Genomic DNA, 12,359 nt, shown 5'->3' on the forward strand with positions numbered 1-12,359 from the left:
CTCACGATCCACATCTCCAAGATCAGGAAACTGAAGCACGCAGATGAAGTCACTTGCCCAAGTTCACCCAGCCAGTGAGCAGTAGAGCCCAGATACCAACCCAGGTGGCCCCTTATTTATCGTGCTATTATGTCTTCCAGTTATACTCAAGTACTTTCTTTTAATTTTATGCATCATGGTAAACTGTATGAAATACTCTTCATAGCAAGGTGAGATACAAAGAAACAAACCAAAAAAGCGATGAATGGTTTCTTCTTTTTGAATCAGGCCTTCTCTGCTTTGCCTCAGCCCACCCCAGCTCCGTCAGGGAGCACGCTCTTGCAGGTGCCATTGAGCTGGTGTTGCTGACTGCTGTGACATAAACCGGACTAGGGCACAGGCAGCCTCACTGCAACAGTTCCTCATGGCTCCGTTGTTCTTTCTGTCATATGTGACAATCACCTCCTACAGCGGTTTCCCTTTCCATGGGCGTGCAGGACACAGATGGGTATGGGGGAACACAAATATGCGGGCACAGAGAGGGAAATAAAAGATATTACTAGAAAATGGTTAGACCTCAGCAGTCTCATGAAAATTTAAAATCAGAGTAAACACAAGGCTTTCTAATTAGACAGCCCTTTCTCCTGACCAGCGTTTCTACTGACTCCCATTTCTCCTAGAAATAGATCTCCATGAAGGCGAGCATCTTTTTAAAATTCTGCACTACAGAGAGCCAGACTAAGATGGTTCTGTCGAAATTACAAAACACTATACTTTCAAATAGCTGCTGAATTATTTAGTGACTTTACACTGTCCAAATGCCGGGCTCTTTGGGTAGACGATGTCTTGGTTTCCCTCCTATCTCTTTTGTTATGACGTTCAGTAAATGGAGAGATATTGCTCTTCTTAATAATTTATAAAATAATAATCCACATTAAGGATCAAGCTCCTCTGATAGGTTTGGGGTTTCAAATCGGGTAGTCAAAAGAATGAGACGCTTAAAACTCTCCTCTAGTTCAGTCAAGCGATTGGTCCTGGCAGGCTTGAGCCTAACTTTTTAGTACTTGCTTCCCTCTCATCTCCACATTGTCTCCTTTCTTGTGTGGTTTCTTGGGCTGCAAACGTGCTTGCTGTCACTTTGGCATGTAACTATCTGATTGGGCCTCATGACGAAGTATGTCCTTTGAGAAGCAGGGAGCGGGGACAATCTGCTTTGTCATCCTTTCCCGGTTCAAAGTTTCTTATTTATTTTGGCAGTCATTTTTTTTCTTGCCTGTTCTGGAAGGAAGGAAGGGAGGGAAAGGGGGAAGACAAAGAGAGAGAGAGAGGGAGAGAGAGAGAGAAAAAAACTTATTTAAAACCAGGGTGGGTGGGCTTGGGTGTGTATTTTCTGTTCTTTTCTTTCTTTCTTTCTTTTTTTTTTTTTTTTTTTTTTTTTTTTTTTTGGCGGAGGCCGGGTTTGAACCCGTCACCTCTGGCATATGGGGCTGGCGCCCTACTCCTTGAGCCACAGGCACCGCCCCTTGGGTGTGTATTTTCTTCCAGGGTGCACAGGCATTCTAATGTGACAGCCTCTGTGCACAATATATAGCAAGGCTCATGTGTATTCTGTAACAGCTATAGAAATTATTAAAACCAACAGGTATCTACTTATCCAGATCCAGAGAGTTCTAAAAAACTCTGCGGGTTCTTCAAGAGGAGGACGCCTGCCTTTTTAACGACTGTCCCCCAGTGGTTTAGTATAGGATCTTGCACATCCATCCATTATATATTAACTCAACGCTTACAATTCTCCCTGAGTACACAAACAGGAGTAAGACCTAGGATGTAAGTAGGCACGTAAACAAGTACGGCAAGGGGCACAGGAGTGACCCTCATGAGTCCTTTTTGATCTTGAAGTGCTGTTGCTCGGGTTAAATCCAGAATCATAGCTGGACATGGGTCTGGAGATGAACAAAAGACGCTGACTGGGTCCAGAGATCCCAAAGAGTAGGAAGAGGAAGAGGAGGAATTAGTGAATCCCTTAACACCAGTGAGAGAACAATGGGGAAATGTGGAAAGGCCCGGGAGCGGCCAGAACTCCATGATGAGCGTGTCTCCTGTAGGTCACAGACAGACGAGGATTGCACGGAGGAGCTGACTTCTCACATGCAAAGGACACAGACTGGCACACAGACTCTTCAATGGCCTGAAAGAAATGTGCAGACTCATTCACCTGAATCTTTTATCAACTGGGCATCAGGATACTTCCTAGGGTTTTGAATATGCCATTTGTTTTTCATTTGTATAACGTTAAGTTCATATGAACCTCATGGATTTTGGCTTAGGCAAATAGCTTCTGTGTAATAAACAGTGATTCCATCCTAATAAAATTCTGGGAACCGCCAAAAAAAAAATAGCATATACATAGCACCATCGGAGAAGAAAGGAAGAAGCTACTGCCTGACCCAGACTAGGGAAGACGGGCAAGTATCACAGAGGATGTGGCATTTGAGCAAAGACTTGAAGGATAGAATTTTGCCAGACACAGGGAACAGCCTGGGAGTTACGGCAGCAGGAGAGCGTGACACAAGGGAGGAAACAGCGATGCTTCTGAATATTTGGAGCAAAGACTTCCTGCTGAATATAAGTCAAGTAGAGGCTGAAAAGATGGGTAGAGGAACTTGTATGGCATTCCCGGGAGTGGAGTGTTGGCGAGAATGAGGAGAAACAGGCACTGTCCCACTTCTGCTGGGTGTATTTAAGACATAACCTTCATGGAGCACAAATCGGTGATATCTAACAAAAGTAAAAATATATAACCCCTCTGACCTGGCAATTACGTGTCTAGGAATTTACTGTACAGATATGTAAATTTACACATGTACAAGGTTAGTTGTCATAGCGTTGCTCACAAAAGCAAGACTAGAAAAAAGTGAAAAACTAATTCAAACAACAGGAATTGTGAGAAAGGGAGAGGGAGGGGAAGGGAGGAGGGAGCATGGGTGGAGGGAGGGTGATTGGTGGGATCACGTCTATGGTTCATCTTTTAAGGGTACACGTGAATCTTTCTAAATGAAGAATATAAATGTCTTAACACAATAACTAAGAAAATGACATGAAGGCTATGTTAACCAGTTTGATGAAAATATTCAAATTGTATATAAAAATAGCACACTGTACCCCATGACTGTATCAATGTACACAGCTATGATCTAATAAAAAAAAAATAAAATAAAAAACTTCAAATTAAAAAAATAAATAAATAAACCTTGGTGCATCTGTAAAATGGAATACTATGGCAGCTATTAAAAAATGTGCAAACTCCTTACATACTGATAGGGAACAAATTCCAGGAGATAGATTTAGATATTTTTTCTTTTGTAGAGCCAGAGTCTTACTTTATTGCCCTCGATAGAGTGCCATGGCGTCACACAGCTCACAGCAACCTCCAGCTCCTGGGCTTAAGCGATTTCCTTGCTTCAGCCTCCCGAGTAGCTGGGACTACAGGGGCCTGCCATAATTCCCGGCTATTTTTTGGTTGCAGTTCGGCTGGGGCCGGGTTTGAACTCACCATCATCGGTATATGGGGGCTGGTGCCTTACTCACTGAGCCACAGGCACCGCCCAAATTCCAGGATATATTAAATATAAAAAGAAAAATGTTGGTGGTGAGTGGTGGGCTCATACCTGTAATCCTAGCACTGTGGGAGGCCAAAGTGGAAGGAGTACTTGAGGCCATGAGTTTAAGACCAGACTGGACAACATAGTGAGAACTTATCTCTAAAAAAATTGAGCTATATGTGGTGGCATGTGTCTATAGTTCCCATTACTCAGGAGGCTGAGCCAGAGGGATTGCTTGAGCCCAAGAGTTTGAGGCTGCAGTGAGCTATGGTGACGTCACTACACTCTATCCTGGGTGACAGAGTGAGATCCTATCTCAAAAAGAAAAAAAGGCATAGAACAGTATGCATAGTCACTATCTGGGGAAAAAAAGAACATCAACACATATACATGTAAATATGTGTTTAGACACACATACATACACATGCATAAAGAAGCAAATATGTGCTTAAATTAATAAAAATCCTCTGGAAAGATACCCAGGACATTGATAAGCGTCTGGGTGGATGGCGGGAGTAGGAAGGAGAACTTTTACCATATACCATTGTGCACCTCTTCAATTTTGAACCTTATGAAGGCAACACTTAATCAAATAAATCAATTACAAATAAAATTTTGTCAAAAAGAGATACGACATAGTCAGAGATATTTTTCAGGAAAGGGAGGACTGGAAGAAGCAGGAATATAGGGGAAAGAGACCAGAGGCAGGGAGACTAATTAGGAGGCTACTACCCACGTACAGTCAGAAGGAGGTGGCGTCCTGAACTCAGCCGGAGCAAGCGTGGAGGAAAGGCCCAGATTTCAGGTATCATTTGGGGGTGATCTTACCCAGCTTCTTTTGAGAATTCACTATATCCCAGGCACTTTAGATACAGGGAGTCAGCCATTTAATCCTTGCTACCAGCATAAGGGATTTTATTTGTCCCATTTTACAGGTGAGGGAAGAGAAACTGACCGTAACACCTCGGTCCTTTGACTAGGTGTTGCCTTTACATGGTTCAAAATTGAAGAGGTGCACAATGGTAGGTGGTAAAAATTCTCCTTTCTACTCTTCCCATCTACCCAGAGCTATTACAGTGTCCTGTGTTATCTTTCCAGAGAATTTCTATTAAGTTAAGCACATATTTGCTTGTCTATACACGTGTATGTATGTGTGTATAAATACATATTTACCAAAAGTCACACAAGTAGAGGAAATGGCAGAACCAGGATTCAAACACTCACCCCCATACCACGCTGGGGGGATCTGTATAATAACGCCAGAGTGAGTAACCAGATATGGGGCAACTTGCTGTGATGAGATGAAGGGAGGAACCTTGGGGAGCACGTAAAAGCCTTTTGGCAGCTCTGAGAGATGTGTGGAGTTTCTGAAATCGTAAATAGCTCAGGGAAAGAGTCAGAGTATTCACCCTGGTCTATGGGTCACAAATCAAGGCACTCCTTGAGGGGCAAATGGTTGCAATGTCTTGAGACTGACTCAGACATTGGGAAAAGCCCAGACCTCCCTAAGACCCACCGAAGCCAGAAACTCCATAAGACTCACTATTCCCAGTATCTCCACAGGGATTCCACTTACCGGCTCCAGGGACGTGCCAGGGCAAAATGCGCCTCTCCCTCCCCAGCAGGAAGAGCTAGAAAGGGGTTCCCCGGGGTGCCGTTTAGCTGGAACGGGCTCCATATTTTCCTCTCCCATCTCCCTGCAGTATCAAGTGTGTGGCTATTGATTTCCTCCCTGCATTTGTTTTTGTTATCCATTATTTATGGGATCATTTTTCCATCGTTCGTGCATGAAGGCAAATTTTGTGTAAAAATCAATTGAGTGAGCGCCGCCGATGGCTTGTTGTATTTTCTTGGCTTTCATCTCTGAGGCACCAGGTCTCAGGAGATGCAGAGTGGGGTACTGGATTAGGGAGCAGGCCAGAACAGGCAGGGGAGGCAAGGATGGTGCAGGGTTCAGAAGCCTGCCTTGAGAGACCTACCTGCCCATCACTTTTGGCCCCTCCACGCTGCAGGTTCTGTTGAGCTCCCCTGGAAGCCTAGGTAGCTATTAATGTCTTCCTGCCCTCATCCAACCCTTACTTCCCTCCCCTCTGCTGGGCTGAAGTCAAGAAGGGGTGGGGTGCTAACTTCAGAACCTCCTTCAATGTAGAAACCCACAGGACTCCAGGATCAAGGCTTGGGAGCCTGCTGTCTGGGGGCTTACCGTGAAAGCTCTAGGAAGTCGCCCCAAAGGACCAGTTGGGGACAGGGCTGACATTTAACAGGCAGTTGCTGTATGTCAGGCTGAGCACTTCACAGATATTCTTATCTGAGCTTCAGCAGATTTGGGGAGGTAAGTTGGGTATAAAGAAAGAAGCAGAGAATTTGGTAGCAGAAAGTCCTGGTTAAAGTCTCTACTTGGCCCCTTCCCAGCTATAGGGCCAATGTGTGATCTGTCTATTCCATAGTTTTCTCTCTTGTATAATGGGAATCTATTAGTGCTTACCTCACATGCAGTCTTGAATTCAAGGGTGGGTGATTGGCTCATGGTAAAGACTCGTCAATAAAAGCTGGCTCCTGATGGGTGTTGAGGCTCACGCCCACAATCCTCCCTACACTTCGGGAGGCCGAGGCAGGAGGAACATTTGAAGCTGGGAGTTTGAGGCCAGTCTTGGCAATATAGCAAGGCCCCATCTCTGCAAAGAAACAAAAACCAAAAAATTAAAAAACAAACAACAACGGAAAAAAACTCACAAGGACAACTCCTTTATTCCTTCATGCCTCCACTTACATGTCACTTTCACAGAGTAACTGTGCCTTTTTACCCCAGCTAAAGTGGGTATTTCCAACCCTGGCAGTAACTTTCTCTCAGACCACCCTCTCTTTCCTTCATGTGCCATCTCAGTCTATTTCTTTCTAGACTACTGTGCACTGCCTCATCTCTTCCTATGCCTCACTTATATTTTGTTTCTTTTTTATGAGACAAAGTCTCACTCTGTTGCCATGGGTAGAGTGCCATGGCATCATAGCTCACTCACAACAACCTCAAACTCTTGGGCTCAATCCATCCTTTTGCCTCAGCCTCCTGAGTAGCTGGGACAACAGTGCCCACCACAAATGCCTAGCTAGTTTTTTTTTCCCCCAGTTTTGGTAGAGATGGGGTCTCACTCTTGCTCAGGCTGGTCTCATACTCCTGGTCTCAGGCACTCTACCCACCTCAGCCTCTAGAGTGCTAGGATCACAGGCATCAGCTGGTGCACTGGCCTCTAGTTAAAACATAAGCTCCATGAGGCCAGGAGCCCTAGGTGACTGTGTTCAGGTCCCAGCACAGTGCACAAGTGGCACAGAGGAAGTTGCCATCATGACATGATCGTTCCCATTTTCCAGATAGGGTCAGAGGCCAGGCTGAGTAACCTCCCCAAGGTCATATCACTAGTAAGCGGCACAGCTGGCATTCACATGCCAGAGCCAGGCTCTTTCCACTCTCCCTACATTCAAGTTGTCATGAGGTCAAACTTGGGCTCATAGTGGGCAAGACTGTGCCAAACTGGCAAAACTGTCCTTAGGACACTGCTCCCTCTACCAAGTCCTCTTCCCCATTCATTCTAGTTTTAGAGTTTGACAGTGGCCAAGATCTGGGGCTACCTTTCTTCTAGCCCAAGTAATCAGTCCTCAAAAGACTGTCCTTCTTCACTTCCTGGGGCCCTGAAACTACCCAGAGCCACCCCATCATGCTTGACATTGGCTTCACAACGGGTTTCAGTAAGGCATGGCGTTGTCAAAGGACAGCTCTGCAAAGACCGTGGGTCACAACACTGCTCCAGGCTGACTCTGTCAGGAGGTTGGAATGGATTTTTGCTAAATTTGGCAGGGTTCTTCAATTTTTCAAATGGCTGGTTGCCTGGGCTTCTCATCCATCCAACAAGGGACTTCTTATCCATCCAAAGTTTTGTCTAAGAGTCTGTAATGATTTTCTTGATATAAGAAGGTGTTGTTCTCTGGTTTCTTGTTTGTTTACTGTCTGTTGTTTTGAGACAGAGTCTTACTCTGTCACCCATGCTAGAGTGCCACAGTGTCAGCCTAGCTCACAGCGACCTCAAACTCCTGTGCTCAAGTGATCCTCTCACCATGGCCTCCCAGAGTGCTAGGATGCGGCAGGCATGGTAGGGAAGCCTCTGTGGGCCACAAGTTTTTATTCTTAAGGTGAAAAGACAAAAAGGCAAGGAAATTAAGATTCTACCTTAGGATTGTCCAGGACCATGGCCTCTCCAAAAGATAACCCAGGGGAGCACATATGAGTCAAAAAGCAAGGCGCAAAGCATTCGGGATGCTTTTAAAAGCCTCAGAAGATGTAGGAACCCCCTAACACCATGAAAGATCTGGGACAGAAAAGACCCAGAAAGATCTGGGAGACCCCTGGAAGACATCTAAACCAAGGGTCTGCAAATGATTGCCCATGAACCTAAATTGACCTGATGCTCCTTTTTTTTTTTTTTTTTTTTTTTTTTTGGTCGGGGCCAGGTTTGAACCCACCACCTCCAGTTTATGGGGCCAGCTCCCTACTCCTTTGAGCCCCAGGCACCGCCCCTGATGCTTCTTTTTATAAATAAAGGGTTATGGGAGCACAGCCATGCCCATTGGTTTCCGTACTGTCTGTACAGCTGCTTCTGCAGGACAATGGCAGAATTACATTGTTGCAACACAGACATGTGGCCATGAAGCCTAAAATATTTACTATTTAATTTGTTACAGAAAAACTTTGCCATGTTGTTCCCAAACTAGGTTCAGAAAAATACTAGCATCCTTCAAAACAATTAATTAAGAAAATCAAAGGAAGAGGTGATTGTTTGATCAAATATGTTCAAGAAATGTTCTATTCTGAAAAGTTCTACTGAGGCAACAATAAGAAAAACCTGGGAAATTTCTCCAACTTATTTCTTGTCCAAGGGACATGTTTTATGGTAAAATATTTCTTGAGTTACCAGTGGTGTGAATTTGATAAGTACCTATGTAGCTCATTGATTCCAGAATTGCAGTCATTTTATGACTTTTATGTTATTTGCCATGTGTATGTGCTACCCAAATACTATTTATTGAATATATTTACTAAAAATGTTTAATAAACATTTTTCTTTAAATTTACTCCTTTTTAAAACTTGGCCATAACTCGGCAACAATATCCATGAAATTCTGTGTTTGGTGTACGTGTGTGTGTGTCTAGGGTGATCAATGTAGCTATAAAAATAAACATGATTTTCTATGTATCTACTTAATTATTTATGTCTCACCCATGGAGGGAGACATAACACTCTTTGGGATATATTGGATAAATTAAAGAAGAAAATCAGTTCCTCAGTTGCATTAGTCACATTTTAAGTGTTTGGTAGTCACATGTGGCTTACGGCTACCATATTAGTGCAGAGACAGAACATTTCCATAATCTCAGAAAGGTTTATTGGACAGCAGTGGGCCTTTCTAGAATCTTGTAAAACTCCTCAGCATTTTTGCCTCCTTCACCATCTTCACCCCCAATGAATTTTTCACAGATCTTCCAGCAAACACTGAGAAGTATAGCTGTCAGGACCAACGTTAATACTCTTTCTTCTTCTTCTCTCCTATTCAGAGTTCACTATCCTCCCCCAAATCCTTTGTGTGTCTGCAATCATGAGCTGATGCTGAGTAGCTTCTGCCCCCCATAAGGAAGGCACGTGACCCCCCCCCATACCTTAATCTGCACCACGCTCAGCCACCCGGTCTGTGGCTCCTCAAGGATAGTGCAGTGTTTCTTTGGACCTACGTGAAAACTGTGTGTTATTGGTATGATAAATAGGAATGCATTGGTTTTTAAGGACGGTTGGTCCCCATGATTAGAACCTTCATCTATTAATACACTTGATGAGTTTGGGGCTGGTCTAATATTTTCATAAATTTGAGTATCTTGGAGTCTACAGCATCTCTGAGAATTTGATTAAAGCTATAGACTAAGGAAGGGTGGGAATGTATACTGAGAGACATAATTTCGTATATAGTTTCAGGGGTACAAAGACAGCCACCCCCAGCACATTCCTAGTTCTCCCAGGAGTCCTCAGATCTTCATTCTGAATCCCTACTTTGGAGATTTCTAGTTAAAATAAGAGGTTGGATGCACATTTTAGCTCTCCTCTTTCTGCTGAAACCTAATGGTAAACCTCACCATAACAGCAATGAGAGACTGTGTAAAGCATAATCCCACAGAGACAAAGTGAATGAGAGAGGAGACAATTACAAAAAAGAAGATACCAGACCAGGCGTGGTGGCTCTCAGCTGTAATCCTAGCACTCTTGGAGGTCAAAGTGGGTGGATTGCTTGAGCACAGGAGTTTGAGGACAGCCTGAGCAAGAGCAAGACTCATCTCTAAAAATAGCCGGGGGTTGTGGTGGGCACCTGTAGTCCCAGCTTGGGAGCCTGAGGCAAGAGAATTACTTGAACTCAAGAATTGAAGTGCTGTAATGCCAGGGCACTCTACTGAGGGTGACAAAGTGAGACTGTCTCAAAAAAAAAAAGACACGAGGGAGCAACTATATAAGAGGTAACTGGCATAATAGACTCAAGAAACCTAAATTCTAAGCAGTAAAAAAAGTTGAGAAACAACCTGAATTACACAGCAGATTCCCTAAAGACTTGAGAATACTTGGTAATACAACTGTATCTGGAGTCAAGAGGAGGCTGAAATGAGTGGATTGGTTGAGAGTCTATTTCAGAAGCAGTTAGATTTCCAGGTCACCACACACACACACTTAGCACAGTGGGCAACTGCCTTTCTCTCAAATCTGGCAGAATACTAGTGATTTATTTACTGGAAAAAAATTTTTTAAGTCCCTTTATGGTTGGGACACCAACAATAAAGTGGGAAACCATACTGAAAACAGAAGGATTAAATTGTACAGTCTCAGTGTTGAAAAACCCATTCCCCTTCCTCTCCCAACACGAGCAGCCAGCCATATGCCGTCCAAGCCAAAAATTGAAAGGGTGTTCTCTGGGAATTTAACCAGCTCAAAAAAGAAAAAAGAAAATACTACCATTAGGGAAGCCCCAGGAAAATAGCCCAACCAGATCTGGATAAGCAAATCTGGTAAACAAAACCAATTCGCGTGCACAGAGCTTCCAGTATACTTTTCACCTAATTAACGAAACACTATCTGATACTACATGCCAGGGACAGAGACCACAACAGACATACTTAAAATAAAAACATTTCGGAGGAAACAGACTCTAAGAAGAAGAAACTAAAAAAACACTATTAATAATATCCTCAGAGATGGCATCCAAGAAACAAGAAAAAGATTTTTTTCTTTAATGTACAAAAATATCTGTTAAAACTTTTTTAAATGAGAAATGAAAAACTCAATAGAAAGATTGGAAGATATAATTGAAAAATACTCAAAAGAGCAAAAAGATGAAGAGAAAATATAGTAGGGAAATGATAAGCATATCAGAGAATCAACCCAGTTATTCCAGTATCAAAATAATAGGCATTTTATAAATATGAAAATATGGGGGGGCCTCCATAGGAAACTTCAAAGAAATCATATCAGGAAAGAAAATTTTCCCAGAATGAAGATTCTAAGTTTCAATATTAAAAATTGCTCAATAAAATAAAGAAAAAGAATATGTCCTATAAGAATGAGAATGGCTCGGCTTGGAACTTATAGCTCAGTGGCTAGGGCGCGAGGCACATACACCAAACCTGGCAGGTTTGAATCCAGCCTGGGCCTTCCAAACAACAATGACAATTACAACCAAAAAATAGCCAGACATTGTGGCAGACACCTGTAGTCCCAGCTACTTGGGAGGCTGAGGCAAGAGAATTGCTTAAGCCCAAGAGTGTGAGGTTGCTGTGAGCTGTGATGCCATGGCACTCTACCCAGGGTGAGATCTTGAGACTCTGCCTCAAAAAAAGGGAAATAAATAAATAAATAAATAAATAAAATTAAAAGAAAAAGAAGAATGAGAATGGCTATCAGCTGGCCTAGAAAGTACTAACTAGCTTAGCCTGAGGCAGGTCAGAGGCACCAATGAAGGTTTCTGCAAGAAGATTGAACTGATAGAACACTTTGTGTGTTCAAAAGTATTAAGAGAATTACATAAGTGGGAAGGGCTTGGGGCTAATTAATAATAAAACATACAAAAAACAAAATAAAGGAAAAACTCATAATTAATGCCCAGAAAATAAAATATTATACAAGAAAGGAAAAGTAATGATAGTACCTTCCATGGCTCAACACTGAGTGTTGTTTACACATAAAACATGAACACCCAATATCGACCTAAGCAAAATTAAGATTCAACTATATTGGAGTAGTGAGGAGATGGGAATTGGGGTAGGGAATGAGAGAGCGCTCTCTCCTCATCTTTATTACAGGGAAGTGAACAGAGGCCTACAACTGAAGGATGAGGGACAAGGACATGAACAGCGATGTAAACATGGAAACAACCAGCTGAAAGAGCTAAAGGGATTGCCTTGAAGAACAGGTTAGGAGAGGAGGAGGAGGACTCAATGGTGGTTCTTTTTCATTCCAAGCCTTGCTAAACCAGTAGAATCTTTAAATCATGGACACATATTACTTTGCTTTTTTTTGAGGAGGGGTTGGGGGTTTTTTTGAAATAGTCTCACTTTGTCACTCGTAGTAGAGTGCTCTGGCGTCATAGCTTGCAGCTACCTCAAACTCCTGGGCTCAAGCGATCCTCTTGGCTCAGCTTCTGGGACTCAGTAAGTCTTGGCTGAGTAATTGGGACTACAGGTGCCCACCACAACCCCTA

The 12,359-nt window shown here is 43.1% G+C and overlaps 1 pseudogene; it reads left to right on the forward strand.

Moving 5' to 3' along the window:
- Positions 1 to 1,145: 1,145 nt before the first annotated feature.
- Positions 1,146 to 2,233, forward strand: LOC111726150 (annotated as a pseudogene).
- The last annotated feature ends 10,126 nt before the right edge of the window (positions 2,234 to 12,359 follow it).

The sequence above is a fragment of the Otolemur garnettii genome, unplaced genomic scaffold, assembly GCF_000181295.1.
Source record: "Otolemur garnettii isolate 467f Iridium unplaced genomic scaffold, OtoGar3 scaffold00003, whole genome shotgun sequence".
Lineage (NCBI taxonomy): Eukaryota > Metazoa > Chordata > Mammalia > Primates > Galagidae > Otolemur > Otolemur garnettii.